Below are 19,585 nucleotides of genomic sequence, written 5' to 3'. Positions count from 1 at the left end.
GTGGTTCTCGCTCTCAGTGGGGCGTTGTGCGTGAATGATGCGGAGAATAGCTTGAAACCTCCACATGCGCTACATCTCCGCGGAAACACGCTCAACAAGCCATGTGATAAGATACGCAGATTGACAGACTCAACTGAGATTCATCCTTTGCCACCCTGATTGAGGCAAGTCACTACGCCACCACAAGGACTTAGAGCACATTGGGAATTGGGCATTCCAAATTGGGGAGAAAAGGGGAGAAATAGAAAAAGAATCGCAGATTTTTTTTAAGTACATATGAAATCTGTATTTCATTTTATAACTGAGTATGTGGAAATATCGCTTTATGACAATATGAATACTTTCATAAACTGCATTTTGAAAAAAAATTATGTTCATAATGCATGCGCTATATTATATATTTAATAGGCAGAATATATATATATTTTTGTTGTTGATGGTTTTTTTTACATGTTCAGTTCCAAAACTGTATTTGTATTTTTACATAATGTGCCTTGAATTTGTCTTACAGAATGTCAGTGTCATTTTGTCAAATCAACACACTTAGCTTAAACATGAGTATTACTCTCCCCAGTGCATTCTTCCATTTGTTTGTGCTCAGATGTTTGTGTGTAGGAGAGAATGAAGAATTCAGTGGGAGAGCAAAGATTTAAGGTCACCATTCAAACTCACGAGAGGCCACAACTAAACCAACTGGAGCAAAAACAAGGTGCCCATCTAAATTTTACATGTTGTGGAATGTCAAAGCCATGAATTAATAAACATTAGATAAAACCTGCAGTGTGTCCATCTTTCAGTGTGTGTGCTTGTATGTAAAAGTCAGATGGTCTCGTAACCCCATTTAGAGATGTCTCCAGAAGGGAGTAAGTAAGAACAGATAAGTAAACACAATAGAAAAACAGCAGCAAAGTCAGAGGTCAGTAATTTGAAAGCAAAGATTTGTTGGTGTATAGATGTAGAACAAGTTGAGATGGGTCTTCTAAGTCAACTCAAAATTATCAGACAAAAAGTATCAGGCACCCCTCCATTGGCTGGTAATATACAATCGTATATAACTCGAAGAAACGGCTCTCAAAAGCAAGTTGTTTTCAGCTGTCCTGGCTGTTATACAGTAAAGTGAAATGCATATTTTATAAACTGAACCCCCCCATCCCAAACATAAACCTAACCATCAGTGGAGTGAAAATGTAATGTTACAGTGAAAAACACAACCTCCGAATCGCACTTGTCACTGATTATGCGAACGTGATTGCTTCCTGGTTTAAATGCAAACCCATGTCTCTCACACTACTGACGCAACTTGCTACTAGTCACGCCATAGGGGAAGGTAAATTCATTAGAGCCGATGCAAAAATGTCTGATAGGAGATGCCGCTTGTCTGTGATTTGGCGTAATATAGCCGATCCTAGGATACCGGAACTCTTGGAAACAACATGCCAACTTCCCACATGATCATGTTGGTTGAATGCAAGTTCACATTCATTCACCACTCTTCCATTAACCTCTCCTCTCCTTCACCATGCAAGTCAGACAGGAACAAATGTCCTGACTCTGTGGGGACCCTCGACCCGAAGTGTTTAACTCCGCACCCTCCCATCTCACTCATTCTGCTGTCTTTGATGGTCTTTAAATTAGCTTTCCAGCTCCACTTCAATTTTACAAGGCCATTATGGGGAGATATAATGTGAGGGTTAAATATATCGGGCAGACATTATGTGAAAATAATTAGTGCTGATGAATAATGCACTAATTCAGCTGATGAGGGATGGTTAGCCAAGTAATGGAGTGCAGGGAAGGCGGCAGCTTGACAAATGAAATTAAAATATTTAAACACTGCTTTATGATATTACAGGAGAGATCTCATCATCATCACCATCAACGTCAGCATTGAATCTCTCTTACCTCCATCACGGAGCTCACTACCATTACGGCTGATGGTTCTATTCGAGAGACATACGCATACTAATGTGACATCCATAAGTCACATGGTCCATCTGTCATCATGGAGATCATTACATTAGAGGAAGGACAAAAGCTTGCTGAGCAGTTGCATGTACCTACACATATTTCAGGCTGATCTCACTGTGAATTAAGTGGCAGTAGGTCGAATGTTGGGCTGCTGAAATCAGTCTGTGCTTACAGAAGCTGGAACTGTAGTTAAACATTGAGCGTATGAGCTCGAGTTTCTATGTGAAATGTCCACAGAGTGATGCCAATAGCAACTTGTATTTTTAAATGATGTAATACAGTCAACAGGGATGCATATTTTATTAACTCTTCCCTTTAACCAAAACCCCAAAACTAAACCTAACCATCAGTGGGGTACAAATGTCATTTCAGAGCGAAAATGCAACCTCATAATCAATATTAATTATGTGAACGCAATTGCTTCCTGGTTTCCATGGGACCAGAACAGTTGCCTCGGAGGTTGCACATGCAACGCGCTATTTGTAGCATCACAAAAAAAGTTACAGTACATTTGAAAACATTTGAATTGATGGAAAGATATCTGATGAGGGATGGCCCTTGTCAGTAATGCGGCAGAATGGGGTCACTTTCAAGGTAAATGAACATTCGATAGCAACATGTTTATTTCCAAAGTGAACATGTTGATGTATTTTTGGAACTGTTTGTCTGTGAGAAGCATTTTCACATGCCATTGTGTCCAGAGAACTCTTTTTCAGCTGTTCTGTTACTTTTTTTCTTTGAGCATTCTGCCATGTCAGTTGGCAACCCTAGCACCATGCCTCAAGGAGTTGGAACTGACCAGTGGCAGACCGTGCATTTAAAGTCTATGCCTTCAGTTTGATTCATGCCATTAAGAAAACAGTTTCACAATGAATAAGACACTCTATGCCTTTGGGTATCATGCATTATGTCCCAACTAACGAGTAATACCAATTGACATTTTAAAAACACGTCCACGCACGAAAGCCAGGACTTGAAACGACACTTAATGCTCAAGCAAGCCAAGTTTTGTGAAATGAACATCTCTCGAACAATCATAATCTTTCATATGAATCTACCAAGGTGGTCTATAACACCTGGAAAAATATATCTAATAATATTTACAATTTAAATGTTGTATGCAATAAATTTCGTTTCGTCAGGTTATGCTGCGTTCCATTCCCTGATATTTGGAACTGCAATGCTCCCGTTAGCTTAGCAGGGGTTTGATCTCCCATTAGAGATGTCTCCTAGCAACCCAACTGATAAACAATGCTGCAGCACTAGCATTTGCGCTTCAGGTGAACGATTATCAAAAGAGAGTATAATGTTTTATACACCTGTTTCTGCAGGCATCAAGCTTTAATATCTTGTAATGTGGAAACAAACTAATTTATTGATGTTACTTAATAAAGTAAATGTTTATCACTTGCTTTGTATATCTCACTGAGTGCAAAATCGGTGTTGAGAATTTCTGTATGAGCCTACAAGTTGTAATTCTGACTTCAAGATGCATTCCATTGCACTTTTCCTAGTTGGAAGTTGTAAAATCCGACTCTCCGTGTTGAATAGAACGCAGCACTACTTTTCTTGATCCGACACTGAATGCTCCAGCAGCCTAAATTACACTTAGAAAACTCCTGATGTTGCTATAATAATGCAAAAAGCACTTACCAATTTTCTTGAAGTTAAAATCAGTCCTCCTTTCCTGTTTAATAAATTAAGCAATCGCACGGTCATGCAGAACATCTCGTGTTTTTAAATCTGTAAAGATCTCTTTCTCAATGGTGGTGTGGCAGTGACAGCCGACTCGTCAGACAGATCTCACGCTCTTCGCTTTCAAATTATGCACATCACTTAAAGTGTGATTGCATCACTCAAGGCCAGCTAGAAGGCCTCGACCGGGACGGATCCTAAAGATCACACCCACCTGATGAATCTGACAATCAGACTTTAGTTTCTCATTCATTTGCACGGTCGAGGGATTCTGTGGAAATTCTGAAGGCATGAGGGGGTGGATCTCAAACTCACACGCTGCTTCGGGCATGCATTTGTGAAACAGTTGTCACGCTTTGCTTGTAAGCATCAAGGAATAAATTCTGACTGGATAAACTTTTAATTTTTCTCTATTTGTTTGTAGATTAATTAAGAGTGGAAAGCAGATAAAAATACATAGGCAAAAAGGTGATTTTTGCTAAAGCGATCACCACTTTTATTAGTAATTTTACTTAGTAAATGTAAATATCTAGTAATCCAAATGATTTATTATGAGATTTACATTTTCATTTATGCATTTGGCAGATGCTTTTATCCAAAGCGACCTTACAGTGCCCTTATTACAGGGACAATCCCCCCGGAGCAACCTGGAGTTAAGTGCCTTGCTCAAGGACACAATGGTGGTGGCTGTGAGGATCGAACCGACAACCTTCTGATTAACAGTTTAGTGCTTTAGCCCACTACGCCACTTTCTTTCTTATACGAAAAACAAAAAGAAGATGTTTTTAAGAACAATCACAGTCCGTCTTTCCAATGCAATGGCAGTTGATAGTGCCTCACTTTAAGACTTAAAAATGACCCAAAGGTATCATAAAAATAATCCTTTTGACTCTTGCGTCAAATTTTTAATCATGTTCCATCATGATAACAGAAAATGTACATGTTGCTTCTGAATGTTTATGTACACTGAAATCAACCCCATTTTGCCGAATTACTGGCAAGCGCTGTTCCCCATTTGATATTTTTGCATAATTTCAACCGTGATCACATTTCCCTCTATCACTAATGATACCATGTTGCTCAGGCAACCTCCGAGTCACGGGTTTTGGTCCCATGAAAACCTGTAGGTTATTGTGTTCACATAAACAGTGGAGAGCGTGATTCGGAGGTTGAATTTTCACTCTAAAAAATATAAATGTTACTTCACTGACCTTGTTTATGGGGGTTTGGGTAGTAATATGCATTCCTGTTGACATTATATAAATTTCAACTAAAAATACAACTGACTTTTGGCACACTACTGTGGACATTTCACCCAGAAACTGGAGCTCAGACATGACCATACGTTCAACAACACTTCCAGCTTCGACCACTAGGGGCAGTTTTTCAAATGTCATTTAACCACAGACTGATTTCAGCAGCAGAACTTTCGACTTACTGTCACTGAATTAACATTGTGATCATTCTGCGCCTTCAAGAGCACTATGAGAGAAGCTCGCTCATAACGGCACATATGTTTATATGAGAACTTGCGTTGTTTTCAGACCTAAACAATGCAAGCTATCACATGAACAAAAAGTTACCATAGGACAGGTTATGGCTGTAAATTATTTTACACTTTAGAAATATAGCACTGAATTTGATATTTATTGCCCCTTGGGGATATCTAAAGTATGTCTTTCCACAGTGAATTGTGATTGAAATACATGAACTACATAGCGTTAAATAGCCCTTGTCTCCTCATTGTCTCCCATGTCCTCTATAAATACTCATCCATCCTCGCCAAGGGGTATCAGAGAGCCGCTAATACACCGGCAGCTGTACGTTTACTGCATGGGACAAGTTATTTACTACAGGAAGGCGAGCAGCGATGTGGCCCACCTCATTTCCCTCGTTACGATCACATTTTACACCCATCATCTGACATTGAATTGGCTCCACCATAAATCCCTGCTTCACTGCCATTTCACAGTAAATTGCCTCTATAGAATCAATATGGTGGACGAGGTTGCATGTCCAGATAAATGACAGTGTATCGATAGATGGCAGGAGACCAGCACAAACATGCATCTTACAGGAGAAAAGAGGTAAAGGGTGAAACACAAAAGTTTTGATTGAAATGACTCCATAAATGTCTTTTTATATCAATAAGATTTTAATAAATATATACAATGAAACAAAAGTGTTGTTTTAAATTACTTTATAAATGTAAGTTGTTGTTGTTTTTTTTAACTATAAGCCATTTCTGAATTGCAATAATGAATCACAAATGTGTTGAATAAAATGACAATAAATATTAATCATTTCTAGATGATAAATATAATAAGTTTTTCTTGGGGTTATGGCATTTAGCTACATGAACTAACCTTCCATAAAAGTCATACATTTGTCAAATTATAGAGATTTAGTGGCATGCTGGTGTACAGGGCTCTTCTCTGTGACATCATTTCCTGTTTTATGGTTTTCTTGTCACATAATGGCTACAAAAATGGCTTCCTGGATTTTGGTGCAATGGTCTTTGATTTGGCGGAAATATTCTGTATCAACTGAATCAACATAGTAATAACTCTTACAGTATCAAACCAATTTCAATTCTGTTATAATGAATGTCTCATAATCAAGTGCCAATATCTACTACCAATCTGGCTTCCGGCACATCCAAATATATGAGCTTTGTCCTCTTATAATCTTAATATCTGGGAGAGGTGGCTGGCCGTATATTAGAATGAACAATTACAGTATGTGAAGTCAGAAAGAATCATTACTGGCCTTGAGCTGACTTTAGAGTGAAGCTGATTTTTCTGGGCAAGAGACACAGGGAAAAAAGATGAGGATGAGAGAGAGACAGAGGGGACGTATTGTCTCAGCTGGCACTTTTTATTAAGCTCATATTTTGCGACTGTCCTTGGCACTGCATTTGACTTGTAAAACAGACCTAATTACAGGCCCCAAATATGCGATTCTCACATCAAACGGTAAGCTACGGTAACAGCCTTCTCTGTCCTAGCTCTCCTCTTGCTCACAATAAAGCATCTGATTATGAGAAAAACATTAAAGGGGAATTACTGCAAAACAATTTACTCTTAATGTAGCAGTCATATCTGCACAGGGACAGGAAAAATGACTCAAATATAGCCGTATTAATAATACATGTTTTAATTAAACGGCTTGAAGGTGCATATAATGTGGACAGGAGAGGCCAGGATTGAATCTCCATTCACCAGATATGAATATATGACTTTGGTTTGTAAATATGCGGCATGCCCATAGGCAGTCAAGCAACCATGAAAATATACAAGATTTGAGTTTGAGGTCACTCCTTAAATGAGAAATGGCAGTGAAAACTGTAGTGCATGGTGGTTATATGTATGATAGGAAATTACATTAATACAGGAAGTGGACTGATATTAATTTGAATTGCATCACCCATGAAAATGATATTAAGAGTAAGGGTGAAAATAAGGATAAATCAAAAATGTTACAGACTAATATAACTAAAGACTAAAAAATATTGATGACGCACGGATAGGTTAGACACCAAAGTTTAATACTTAATACTTTGCTAAATCCATAATCTGAGCAATAGAATGCAAATGTCTGGTTCCAGATGTAATAATCCAATTCATTTCCACTATGGAGGAATATAACCTTTAAAGACAGACTACCGTGAGCTCAGAGGTTGTTTATTGATGGTATAGGCTTCTGTTAAAGTCATCAGTGCTTGTTATTTCAACATTTAAAAAACTTGTTTAAAGCGACAGTTCACCCAAATAAATTCTCAAATTCTCTCATGATTTACTCACACTCATGCCATCCCAGATGTGTGACTTTCTTCCTTCTGCAGAACAGAAATTATGAGATTTAGCAGAATGTTTCAGCTCTGAAGGTCCTCACAATGCAAGTGAATGGGTGCCAAACATTTGAAGCTCCAAAAAGCACATAAAGGGAGTATAAATGTAATCATTAAGACTCCAGTTGTTAAATCCATATCTTCAGACACGATATGAAAGGTGTGGGTGAGAAACAGATACATTTTTATGTCATTTGTTTAATCATAAATTCTCCTCTTTGCCCAGTAGCATGAAGATTGTGAATGACCAAAAACAGAAGAAGAAGAAAGTGAAGTGGAGATTGAATGAGCAGGGAGGAGAATTAACAGTTATAAAAAAAGACATTCATTGATCTGTTTTTCACACTCACTTATCATATCGCTTCAGAAGATATGGATTAGCCACCGGAGTCGTCTGGAGTACTTTTATGTTGTCCTTATGTGGATTTTGGAGCTTCAAATTGTTTGCATTGTTTGGACCTACAGAGCTGAAAAATTATTTTTTAAATCTTTGTGTTCAACTGAAGAAAGAAAGTCATACACATCTGGGATGGCATGAGGGTGAGTAAATTATGAGATAATTTTTATTTTTGGGTGAACTAACTCTGTAAAAGCAGAATTTGTGGTGAAGAACTGCACTACCCATGACCCTGAGGGTGAAAATCCTCCAATCAGAGAATCGAGGTAAACAAAGCGCACCAAAAGAGCTCTGCAGTGATCGCTAACTTTCATGATGCACTGTGAATGATGCAATCGAGTCAGTCTCATTACACTCTAAAACTACTTACAAGTTTCAATTTATCTTATATTTATGTTATCTTATATTTTGCAATAAAATCTAATAACCTAACATATTGATGGGACACTTGTAATCAACTTTGAATCAATAGTTTCATATTTTTTCCATTGATTTTAATATGATTACCTCATTCACATAATGGTTTATGTAAATGTAGTACTTGTACCTTTGTATTTTTGTTTAAAGACATAATTCTTTTAATCAAAGTTTGTAACATTATGATTCACCTCAGATCTGGTTGGTTTGGTTTTCATGAAATTCCTATGAAAAAATGAATGGGAAAAATACTTCCGCCACCAAAACTGAACCCTAGGCCACAAGCATTGAGAGCATTTCTTCACATCCTTTTCTCTCTAATTACTGTGCAAGGTGTGAGATACCACACACAAGTGCTGTGTGTGTGCTGTTATTTCTGGGGATAATAAATTGTGTGTTACATTGATAAACTAATGCAATTACAGGCAGGGTCACAAAGTCAGCTAATTTACAGATAGCACTGGTTTGGAATGGAATGGCCCCTTGGGTCCTGATGCACTCTTTATTTCAGTAGCAGGATCTGTTGCAGGATCATGTTGGACCATGTGTGTAATAACATCATCAACCTAAAATAAAACAGTCAGGGGCCTTTAACAGAGGACAGTTATTTCTGTAGACTGTATCAAGACAATAAAGAGGTTTGTTATCAAATGCAAGTGATTAAAATGACCATGACCACGATAATTATTTCATTATGTAATTTTTTAATACAGTCGAGAAAAGCTCTTCACTGGTAGTTGGGGGATACAGATTATGGATAAATTACAATAAAACAATTTATTCTGTCTTTATATCCCAAAATTTTCAGTCAAAAAACAAAACAACACACTAAAAGTTTCAAATAAAGAATTTCATGAAACAGACATGACACCAGATTCCTTCTCTTTTTTTCCTTCTCAATTATTCATGATATGAGCCATGTAAACAACTTGAGATCATTCAAATCCATCTTGTTTACACCAGAGCAGGGTTGTAAAGCAATGTGACCTTTCACCCATAATAAAATTGACATCTTTAACCCCAGTTACAGCCTGTCATGTCACATCTGTGCAAATCAGACTGTCAATACATCATTGGGTTTTCATTAACTGCACAACACATTTGCTACCAATGCTTCATGTTTCTTAGTATTTAGCATACATACAAATCAATCAACAAAGTTAATTATTACACGTGTGCATATATGTGGTCATAAAGCATCTGAAACTAGTTTGTTTGACAAAATAATATCAAATAGTTGGAAAACATGAATCAGCCTAAGGTTTCAATGAATGTATTTATTGTAAACAAGGGGGCTTATAACTATGTTACAATATATTAATTAAAATGTAATAGATTACAATGAATAGCATCGCCGAACATTACATTACATTACATTTGTTCGAGTTACTCACGAAAACATTCTAGCCACAATTCAAGCAAACATTTATATCAAAACAATCAAGAATAATTATCACACCATGGTTACAAAGTAACTGAAATTCTTAGTTTATGAATCACATCAAATGGTTGGATAACAAAAATCAGCTCAAGTTTTCAATTAATTTCTTTACAGTAAATGAGCTAATAACTTTGTTACTACATATTAATTACAATGTAATAAACTCAAATGAAAATGAATAGCATCTCCGAAAGTAATGCATTGAGAAAATCTTTTTTTTTTTCATTTGTTTCAGTAACATTCTGACTTATACTCAAGCAAACATGAATGTTTATTGTTATGAAAAACAATAAACAAGGTTAATTATCACACAATGGCTATAAAGTAAATGAAATTCTGTTTGTGAAAATAATATCAAATGGTTGGAATAAATCAAATTAGCCCAAGATTTCAATTACTTTCTTTATCATTTATGAGGGGTTAATAACTATGTTACTACATACAGTATCAGCCAATAGTATGTCATTTGTTACACTACTAAATAATGTTGTTAACAAAAAGTAGCAACGCTACTAACTTAACTACATTATTCAGTTGCATAAACAATTCCCTAATATTTTGCATTGGAAAGATTCATTGTAGTGAGTTGGTTCTTTCAGACAGTTAATGACAGTTCATGTAAATATGATTCATATTCATACTTGAGCCTTGAACAGCACTAAAGACACTTTGCTTTCTTTTTGAAGCAAAAATGTGTGTTAATTGCTGCTGATTATCACAAAATGTTTTCAGTTACATAAAACAGGGTGTTTTCTATTTTGATCCCTGTACATGTATAAATGTATGTTACATTTCATTTTCGTCATTAGTTTAACCCTTACGCCTCTGGGAGGAAACCATGGTTTTGCTAAAGTAATATTGTAACTGGTTCATTTTGTGGTTAATATGGTTTTACTACAAATACTATGGTTAAACTATGGTTACTGTTAATTTTATAAAGGAATGTAACCCTAACTGAATATGTAATGCCTGATTGCAGAATTAAATATCATCTCATTCTTATATATTTAAAATATTTTCTTCTTTAAATAGATTGAATGTAATTAGCTACCTTTTGTAAAGGAGTAGCTTGTCAGTAGTTTCTTTGAGTTATGAGCTTCACAGTTTCACAGTAGCACTGGTATTAATTACAATGTAAAACAAAATCCATTTAATAGTACTACTGATCATTATGGAATGAGAAAACAAAGCACTGCATTTGTTTGAGTGACTCACAAAAATATTGTACCTATTAATTCTATCAAATTCCATCATGTATGTATTACATGCTCCATCAAAGTCAGAGAAAAATAATGTGATGGATATATTTGCAGCACACTGCCATCCAGTGATCAGTCACAGAACTATAAAAGCACACAATTAAAACTAAAGAGACAAGAGGAGAAATGAGATGAAATCATGGACTATGTTAAGAAATGCAATAAACATAAGTATTTACAGTATTTCTATTTACACACACACATATACACACACACACACACACACACACACACACACACATACATGTATGTCTTTGTACAAATCTATATTTGTATCTTTCAATTTTCTCTGAATGTACCACACAAATGTGATAAAAGTATGTCAATAGTCTTTAAACAATCATTATTTAATAAGCATAATTACATGACATAAAAATAAAATCTTTACATATCGGAGTACATTTATTCTGACAGGAACCTTTGGCAGCCCCTCCTGCTCATGTTTCACACCGACTTCATTTGAGCATTTTTAACATATGTGCTGGCTAGATCTACCTGCAGTTTTGAGTCCTGTGGCACTGAGATTCATGCCCCACTGACACCATATCTGGGATGATCCATTGCCCCCGGCAACACAGGGCCTATTCCCAGAGGCCTGTCTGATTTATGGAGCTAATTTTGCTGTGTTGTTGGGGAATCTGGGATTTGTGGTTCAGCTGAGGGCAGTTGTCTGCATAGCAAGGCCAGCGTAGAGATCAAACCAGCAGAGCTTCTGTCAGCACCTTTACCAGAGCGCCAGAGTGAGACAAATAGAGTGACTCTTGACAGTTTGCACACGATGGGAATATGACAAGGAAGCTCAAAACACAACTACAGTGATCTGTTATTACCAACACTATTTTAAAATATCTTAAAGATCATGCTACTCTTTTTATCTGTACTGTTTTCTGCATTTAATTAAACTCAAACTGCTTAACGAACATGCTAAATATTGTCGAAGAAACCTTCATCTTTAGGTAAACAGTTTTTTTTGGTTTTCATTTTTCCCTTTTTAATGTAATGGAGTAAAACATTTGGGTTTTCTGAACTAAAACTCCCATTAATTTGTTCCACAAGGGAATTGATTTACAATGTTACCATATAAACTAATGCTGTAACTCGATGAAAATATTTAATCATGATTATCCGCATGATTTTTCATATTTAATTATGATTAACTGCAGATTTAGAAAGTGTTGAAATTTTACTATGTTTATTTTTTTCTTTCAAATGCATTTAGTTCCTTCTTTGGACATTTTTATGAATATTTTCCAAACAAAGCATTTCACAGTATAAACATCCAATTCAAGTAACAAATGTTTCCCAAAGTCAAAGTGGGAGGTTGACGAATTAAAAGAACTAGTCCCCGTAGGTTGTATTTTCATTGCAATGTGCACTAAATCTCTTAAACCCTCATCCTCCATAATTGAGCCTCCCTAAAATTCATCTCAGCCCCACTAAACATCTGTGACCTTGCAATCAGCATGTTAGAGTTTTAAACAGCTGCAGCCGCAACAATGCACTTGATTGAATCATGAGGCACTTTTATTTAGGTGGATTTTCTTGCCTGTAAACACTGAAAAAAAGCATGAACCAATAGCATTAGATTGTGGGCTGTGAAGAGGCATTGGTTTGACCCACTGAATGAATAAACCCCATTTGCACATTAAATTCATGAACGAGAGAGGATCAGTGTCTGTTGACCGATTGAAGGAGAGGAGGCATAGCGCTTTAGTTCGGTAATCTCGTTTAACAAGGCGAGAAAGGGGCTGGATTAATTAAGAGTAAAAGTGACTAATGACATTATTAAAGGACGTTATTAAAACCTGCAATTATTTTTAGGCTATGTTGTCTTTTATATATACCTTGATGGTCATGCACAGCAGTTCATAAAATAATATGCTTTGTTGTCATTTGCATGTAAAATGCTTATGATATTTAAACAGTGATGGTCACTTAATAGACACTGATTTTTTTTTAAAGTATAATTAGACTTGTTTTGGTGATGAACATCTGTGCAAAATCAATGTTTTAACGACCCAAAACACACAAAAGAGGTTCACATTTGTTGCCACCTACTGGCGTAAGTGTGATTTACAAAAATGTTACTAAACAAATATTTGTATATAAACTCACTTTTAACAGCTTTTATTTTCAGCAAAATTAACATATAAATATTTCTATGAACATAAAAAGATTCAACAACTAAGACATAAACTTCAACAATAACACAAGTCCGACTATCACTTCTGGTGAGACAAAACCGCGATTCGTCAGTAAAGCACTTTTTGCCAGTTCTGTCTGGTCCAGCAAAGGTGGGTTTGTGCCCATAGGCAACATTGTTGCCGGTGATGTCTGGTAAGGACCTGCCTTACAACAGTCCTACAAGTCCTCAGTCCAGCCTCTCTCAGCCAATTGTGGACAGTTAGAGCACTGATGGAGGGACATTGCAATTTATTGCCCTGGCCACATCTGCAGTCCTCATGCCTCAATGCAGCATGCCTAAGGCACGTTCATGCAGATGAGTAGCCTGGGAATATTTCTTTTGGTGTTTTTCAGAGTCAGTAGAAAGGTCTCTTTAGTGTCCCAAGTATTTATAACTGTGACCTTAATTGTCTACCATCTGTAAGCCGTTATTCTTAATTTAAACCCTTTACAACAAGGTCTGTAAAGTTAATTGTATTACTAAATTATCTTTAAAATACAGTGTCCTGAAAAAGGGACATTTCTTTTTTTGCTGAGTTTATTAATGTACATCGATCAGCCACAACATTAAAACCCTGTCTAATATTGTGTAGGTCCCCCTCGTGCCGCCAAAACAGCACCAACCCGCATTACTATAGAATAGCATACTCAAAAGCAGCCCATCTAGCACCAACAATAATGCCACGGTCCAAATCACTGAGATCACATTTTTCCCCATTCTGATGGTTGATGTGAACATTAACTGAACTTCCTGACCCGTATCTGAATGATCTTTTGCACAGCACTGCTGCAACACGATTGGTTGATTAGATAATTGCAAGGATGATTGTTGTCATGCCACTAATACAGCTCTGACCCATCGAGGTATGGACTCCAAAAGAACTCTGAAGGTGTCCTGTGATCTCTGGCCAGCAGCAGATCCTTTCATTTCTGTAAGTTGCGAGTTGGGGCCTCCATGGATCGGTCTTGTTAGTCCAGCACATCCAATAGATGCTCAATCGGATTGAGATCTGGGGTATTTGGAGGCCAAGTCAACACAGTGTACTCTTTATGTTCCTCAAACCATTCCTGAACAATTTTTGCAGTGTGGCAGGAGGCATTATCCTGCTGACAGAGGCCACTGCCATGAAGGGGTGTACGTGGTCTGCAACAATCTTTAGGTAGGTCAGTTTTGGAGATGCTCTGAACCAGTCGTCTAGCCCATGTCACAATTTGGCCCATGTCAAAGTCACTCAGATCCTTACACTTGCTCATTTTTCCTGCTTCCAACACATGAAATTCAAGAACTGACTGTTCACTTGCTGCCTAATAAATCCCACCCCTTGACAGGTGCCACTGTAATGAGAAGATAAATGATATTCACCTGTCAGTGGTTTTAATGTGTGGCTGATCAGTGTATACTTATCCTGGTTATTTTATTGAAATTAAAATCTTTTTTAGGAGTTATTTTCTCTTTTGAATGAATTCAGAAGTCTCAATTTAATGACATACAGAGAAACATCTTCTGGAGTTAATTCACTCTACTAAAAACAATAAAGCTAAATGTGACATTTATTGTTATAATAGGTTTTTCTGGTGTTTGATATAATTTTAAGTTATAGAATTTGCAAATTTATCAATTAAATTATTGTTTTGATTTTCTATAACATTTTTTATTTTTATTTTGTTAATAAATGAAAAATTAATGACAAATATATCTTTTTTTTTTTTCCAATGGTTTCACTTTCTTTTAATATAGCAAGTGTTTAATACGGAAAATAACAATATTCTGAATCTATATTAGCTGGCTATGTTGAATGATATAAATAGTAAAAAAAAAAAAAAAAAAAAAAATACCACAAAAAAACACTATCTAGGTGTGGCGGGGGGGGGCTGCGGGAGAGCGGCAAGGCTCCTCGCCAGGGCCGTAATTATCTCTAAAACCTGTCTTTCATTAAAGTGATGGTGGAAGGAGACCTTAAAAGGCACGCCTTATGCTTCAGATCAGCAGCAACAGGTAAAAATATAACTTGTTGCCTTGAGCGGCGCATTGACAGACATTCCACGGGAGAACTCCAACAAGCTAGACAGCTGCAGAAGCCCCACGTCAGTGCCATGCATCACGCATTTGGCTTTTAGGTGATAGTTAAGACTTGACGTGCTTCTGTGGTAAATGTATTCCGCACTAAAGGACACAAAGTGCTTTAGATATATCACAAGTCCCATCTGGGTTTGTTTTGTACATGGTCCTTCCTTCATCAAGTGATCATCGACACGTACACTAACGTGGTGTGTACGTTAGTGTAATGACAACCAATTTTTCAAACTTACACAGAGCTATATTAAATGCCAGAATCTAATACCAATATATGCGTTCATGTAAAAAAAGTTACATTTTAAATTAAACGTGTTAAATTTGACTGCTCCAAGTATAAACTAGGTCTGTCGATTTAACTGGTTAATTCAGTGCAATTAACTATATAAACAATTACGTGTTTAAAAATGATCGCAATTAATCATTTCTCTTGACCGTAATTAGGAATATTCCTGCCATCAGAGCAGCTGTACACAACAAAAGCACACTCAGCTTGACACTAAGGACAGCATAAGATGAGAACGAGTTCTTGTCATTCAACTTAGAAACGCTTGTTATGATACGATGAAACCAAAGCGTTGTGAAAGTGACCATCTGACCTAATGTGTACATTGACACGTCCTTAGAAAAACCCTTATAATAAATCTATCTCTGACAGATTGACAAATTCAATTGAAAAATGTATTTCTGTACACTGTCAGTGATAGGCTTATGTTCAATAATATAGAAATAAACAATAGATTGCCTTCTAAAGAAAATTTTTGTCTTATATATGCAAATATTTATATATGCAATTAATTGTCATGTCATGTAATTAATAAGATTGAAAATATTAAAACAGATCTGTTGTGAGCTCCGGGTTGTTAATTGATGGTATATGCTTCTGTTAAAGCCATCAGTATGGGTTATTTCAAATTAATAATAACAACACAAAAAAATAGTTTAATAGTGAAGAACTACACTACCCATGATCCAGCAGAGAAAGACGCACCAATCAGAGAATCGTGCAAACAAAGTGAGCAAAGAGAGCTCTGCAGCAATCGCCAGCAATCCAACTTTTTCCTACGTCCTGTGATGCTTAGCACAAAATGTGGATGTTACTTCCATTGTCAAGTAAACACAGTTGTTGTTGTTGTTGTGGCATACGTCCATTCATTCCTTCATTGTGGTATTGAGATTTTGAGGAGAGGGTGTCTGATTTCATGATAACATACACCAATCACTATGTTAGTTAATAGTCATAAAGACAAAGAAAGTGTGAACAAAACCGGCGTGCTGTTTCTTCCAGATGCAGTTGAAATTGCACATTTCAAAAAGTGCAAATGCAACATTTGAGCAAAATTCTCAAGAGTACTGTTAGTTCAGCTTCAAATGTGAGAGCTTGTCATCTCATCACCCTGCATGTTCAAATCAGACAGACACACTGAAGATGAGCCTTAAAATTCTCGTGTTTGGGTACGTAATCGCTTTTTCAAGTTATCATTAAGTTATTTCTTTTTAAATCCGCACGCAAGTTTAAACTTTTGTTCAGAGGGTGATTTACAGGTGAGAGGTGGTGCTTCGCTGCCGTCCAGTACACAACAGGACAATGTTTAAACCTCAAACGTGATGTGGTAACATGCTTTTTTTTTATGCAATCACAAATCGTTTTGCACCTCGTTTACATCTATATATAGTGCTGACCATTTGTGATCGGATCATCTGAAACACGTCTTAATACCAGCTGTAAACAGGGTCTAAAATGAATGCAGCCACAGCTAGCGAATGCTATAGAACAACTTCTGGTGGAAGTCGCACCCACATTAATTTCCCCAGTAAGACCCGTGAAAAGGTGGATAGACCTTTTTCACACATCCCTGTGTCGTCAGGTCTGACTCAGTTTTGTATCGGAACTTCAACATGCATTCGGTCAATGGACGGTTGTCATTTTTTTAACTACCTTGACTGAACTTGAGACATTTTAAACTGATTATTTAGCTTGACAAGGAGCTTTACTATGCGTGTCATCTTCAAAAGTATCTGATGTGTAAAATAGAGAGTTGATTTTCTGGTAAAGTGTTACAGTCCATGAGGAAAAATGAGGAGCTGAACAATGCTCATGTTCTTCTCAGAGGAATAAACATAGCGAGCTCAAGTCTGAGAAGAACCCTTTTAAAGCCAACACAATCCTCCCACTCAATTTACCTGAAAGTTTAATACATTTAAAACAGTGTACGGGAATACTTTTATTGGTTGGATCAAGTTACTTTATAGACACCCTGTAGCAGCGGTACAAACAAATGGATTAATTTCAGATTATTTTACTCTGGATAGGGGCACCCGGCAGGTGTTTTCTCTTTCCCCCCTTATGGTTCTGTCTTGCCCTGGAACATTAGCAGCCACGAAAAGAAAGGAGGATAATTTTCCAGGGGTGATGGCGGGAGGTGTGGCGCATTAGCTTTACGCAGATGATTTTATATTATTCGTCTCCGACCCCACTAGATCTATGCCTTGCCTCAACAGGATTATTAGTTCTATTCTAAGTTCTCAGGATACTGCTTTGGCCCTGACAGCGAACTGCCCATTAACAGTTTTTCAGCTGGGCGCCTTCCAGTGGCTCAAACAGGGCATTATTTGGGTATATTATTCCCAGCAAATTAGTGTGATTTAGTTTACTTTTGACCATTTAATAAAAAGGTTTTTGAGTGATGTGGGCAGGTGGGCTTCATTACATTTATCTATGAATGGGATGGTTAATGTTATTAAAATGAATTGTATTCCAAAATTCAACTCCCTGCTACAGTAATTATGGATTTATATGTTTTTAGCATACTACCTGTTGTAACCGAGGTATAAGCTGACTCCAATCATTGAAAATTAATTCACATCCCAAGGTATTAAGGTAGAATCACCACGCTACCATTTTTTTTTTCTTTTTCAAATCAGTGGTTCAATTGTCATCATTGTCTAAAGTTTAGAACTCATAAGTATGCAAACTCAATCACTGATTCACAAACATATTTTCCAGGTTTTTTTTTTTTTTTTAAAGAATAAGATAAACGCACCAACTTAAGCCATTTGAATGATTCAAGTATGGCAAATTATCTGCACAATTGTGAAAATTTGCTGTAAAAATAATATTTTGTTGTGGCTTGCTTCTGTTTCGCAAATGTATTCAGTTATATTAATTGACTAGTTTAGTGACCACACTGGATATGCCACTTGGTGGCAACAAATGGACAAGTGGTGCCTTATGTGGGTATGCGAGTAATTTAATTATTTTGAGATGTTCACAACCAAAATCTGACAAGAGAATTTTCAGTTTGTTTATGAATGACAAGTTTCATGAGTGCCGCTTCTCACTGTGCACACGCTGCTGTAGCAAAGCATGCGATTGGCTGTAGCTGTAACCAATTAAGTGATCTGCCTCGATTGAACCGTGATTACCAAGCACACGATTGGCTGCTGCTGCTGTAATCAATCACGATGGTGTAAGTGCCTTTAACCACTGACGTTCTTTCCCAATGCACAGCCAGCAGCAGTGACCAAACGATACAAATTTGTGTATATGACTTCTATTCTGGGTCCCGATAGTTATCATGTTTGAATACATGTAACGAAAACCTTGCTAGCTATAGAAAAATTATATTACTCTAAAATATGTTCCAGGACAAATAATTATTTTCCAGGACATTTAGGTATTTTTCTAAATTTCCCATGACTTGAAAACAGCATTGCAAAATTCCAGATTTTCCATGACAGGTGGGAACCCTGTTAAATGTTTCAGATAAATCGTACATCAAAAGCAATAATTCCACCTTGTGGGTGCTGCCAACAACACTAAACAGAACTAGCATGGGTTTGAGTCAGTCTGTCTGCGCTTATAAACTCAACTACATATTTTTATATATTTTGCAATTTCCATTATATTGATTCTCTACTTACATTCAGCAACTTCAAATAAAAAGTTTTATATATTCCCAGCTTTTGAATTGCTTTAAATCTCTTGCAATGGGATTGTACCTTTGTTTTCAAACACTTTTTTGCTTAATGTTTAAAGTTGGTAATGTTGTGATTCGCCTCAGAACTTGTAGGCCGTGTTTATGGCTCTTTTATTAATGATTTTATGAAATTAATGGGAACAAAACGTCTGGAACCAAGAAGGCACCGTCAGCTGGGTCCTTCTCTGCATCAATAAAACAAAACAATATGCTTTTGATTGACTGGTGTTTCCTTTTTCTATATTGAGTGGTATAAAACCCAGTTCAAAGGAACCATTTCTTCCCCCTTCTAAGATATCCAGAAAAATGCCCTATCAAAA

This window comes from Xyrauchen texanus, chromosome 13 (genome assembly GCF_025860055.1).
Source record: "Xyrauchen texanus isolate HMW12.3.18 chromosome 13, RBS_HiC_50CHRs, whole genome shotgun sequence".
Lineage (NCBI taxonomy): Eukaryota > Metazoa > Chordata > Actinopteri > Cypriniformes > Catostomidae > Xyrauchen > Xyrauchen texanus.
This window is presented reverse-complemented; position numbering follows the sequence as displayed.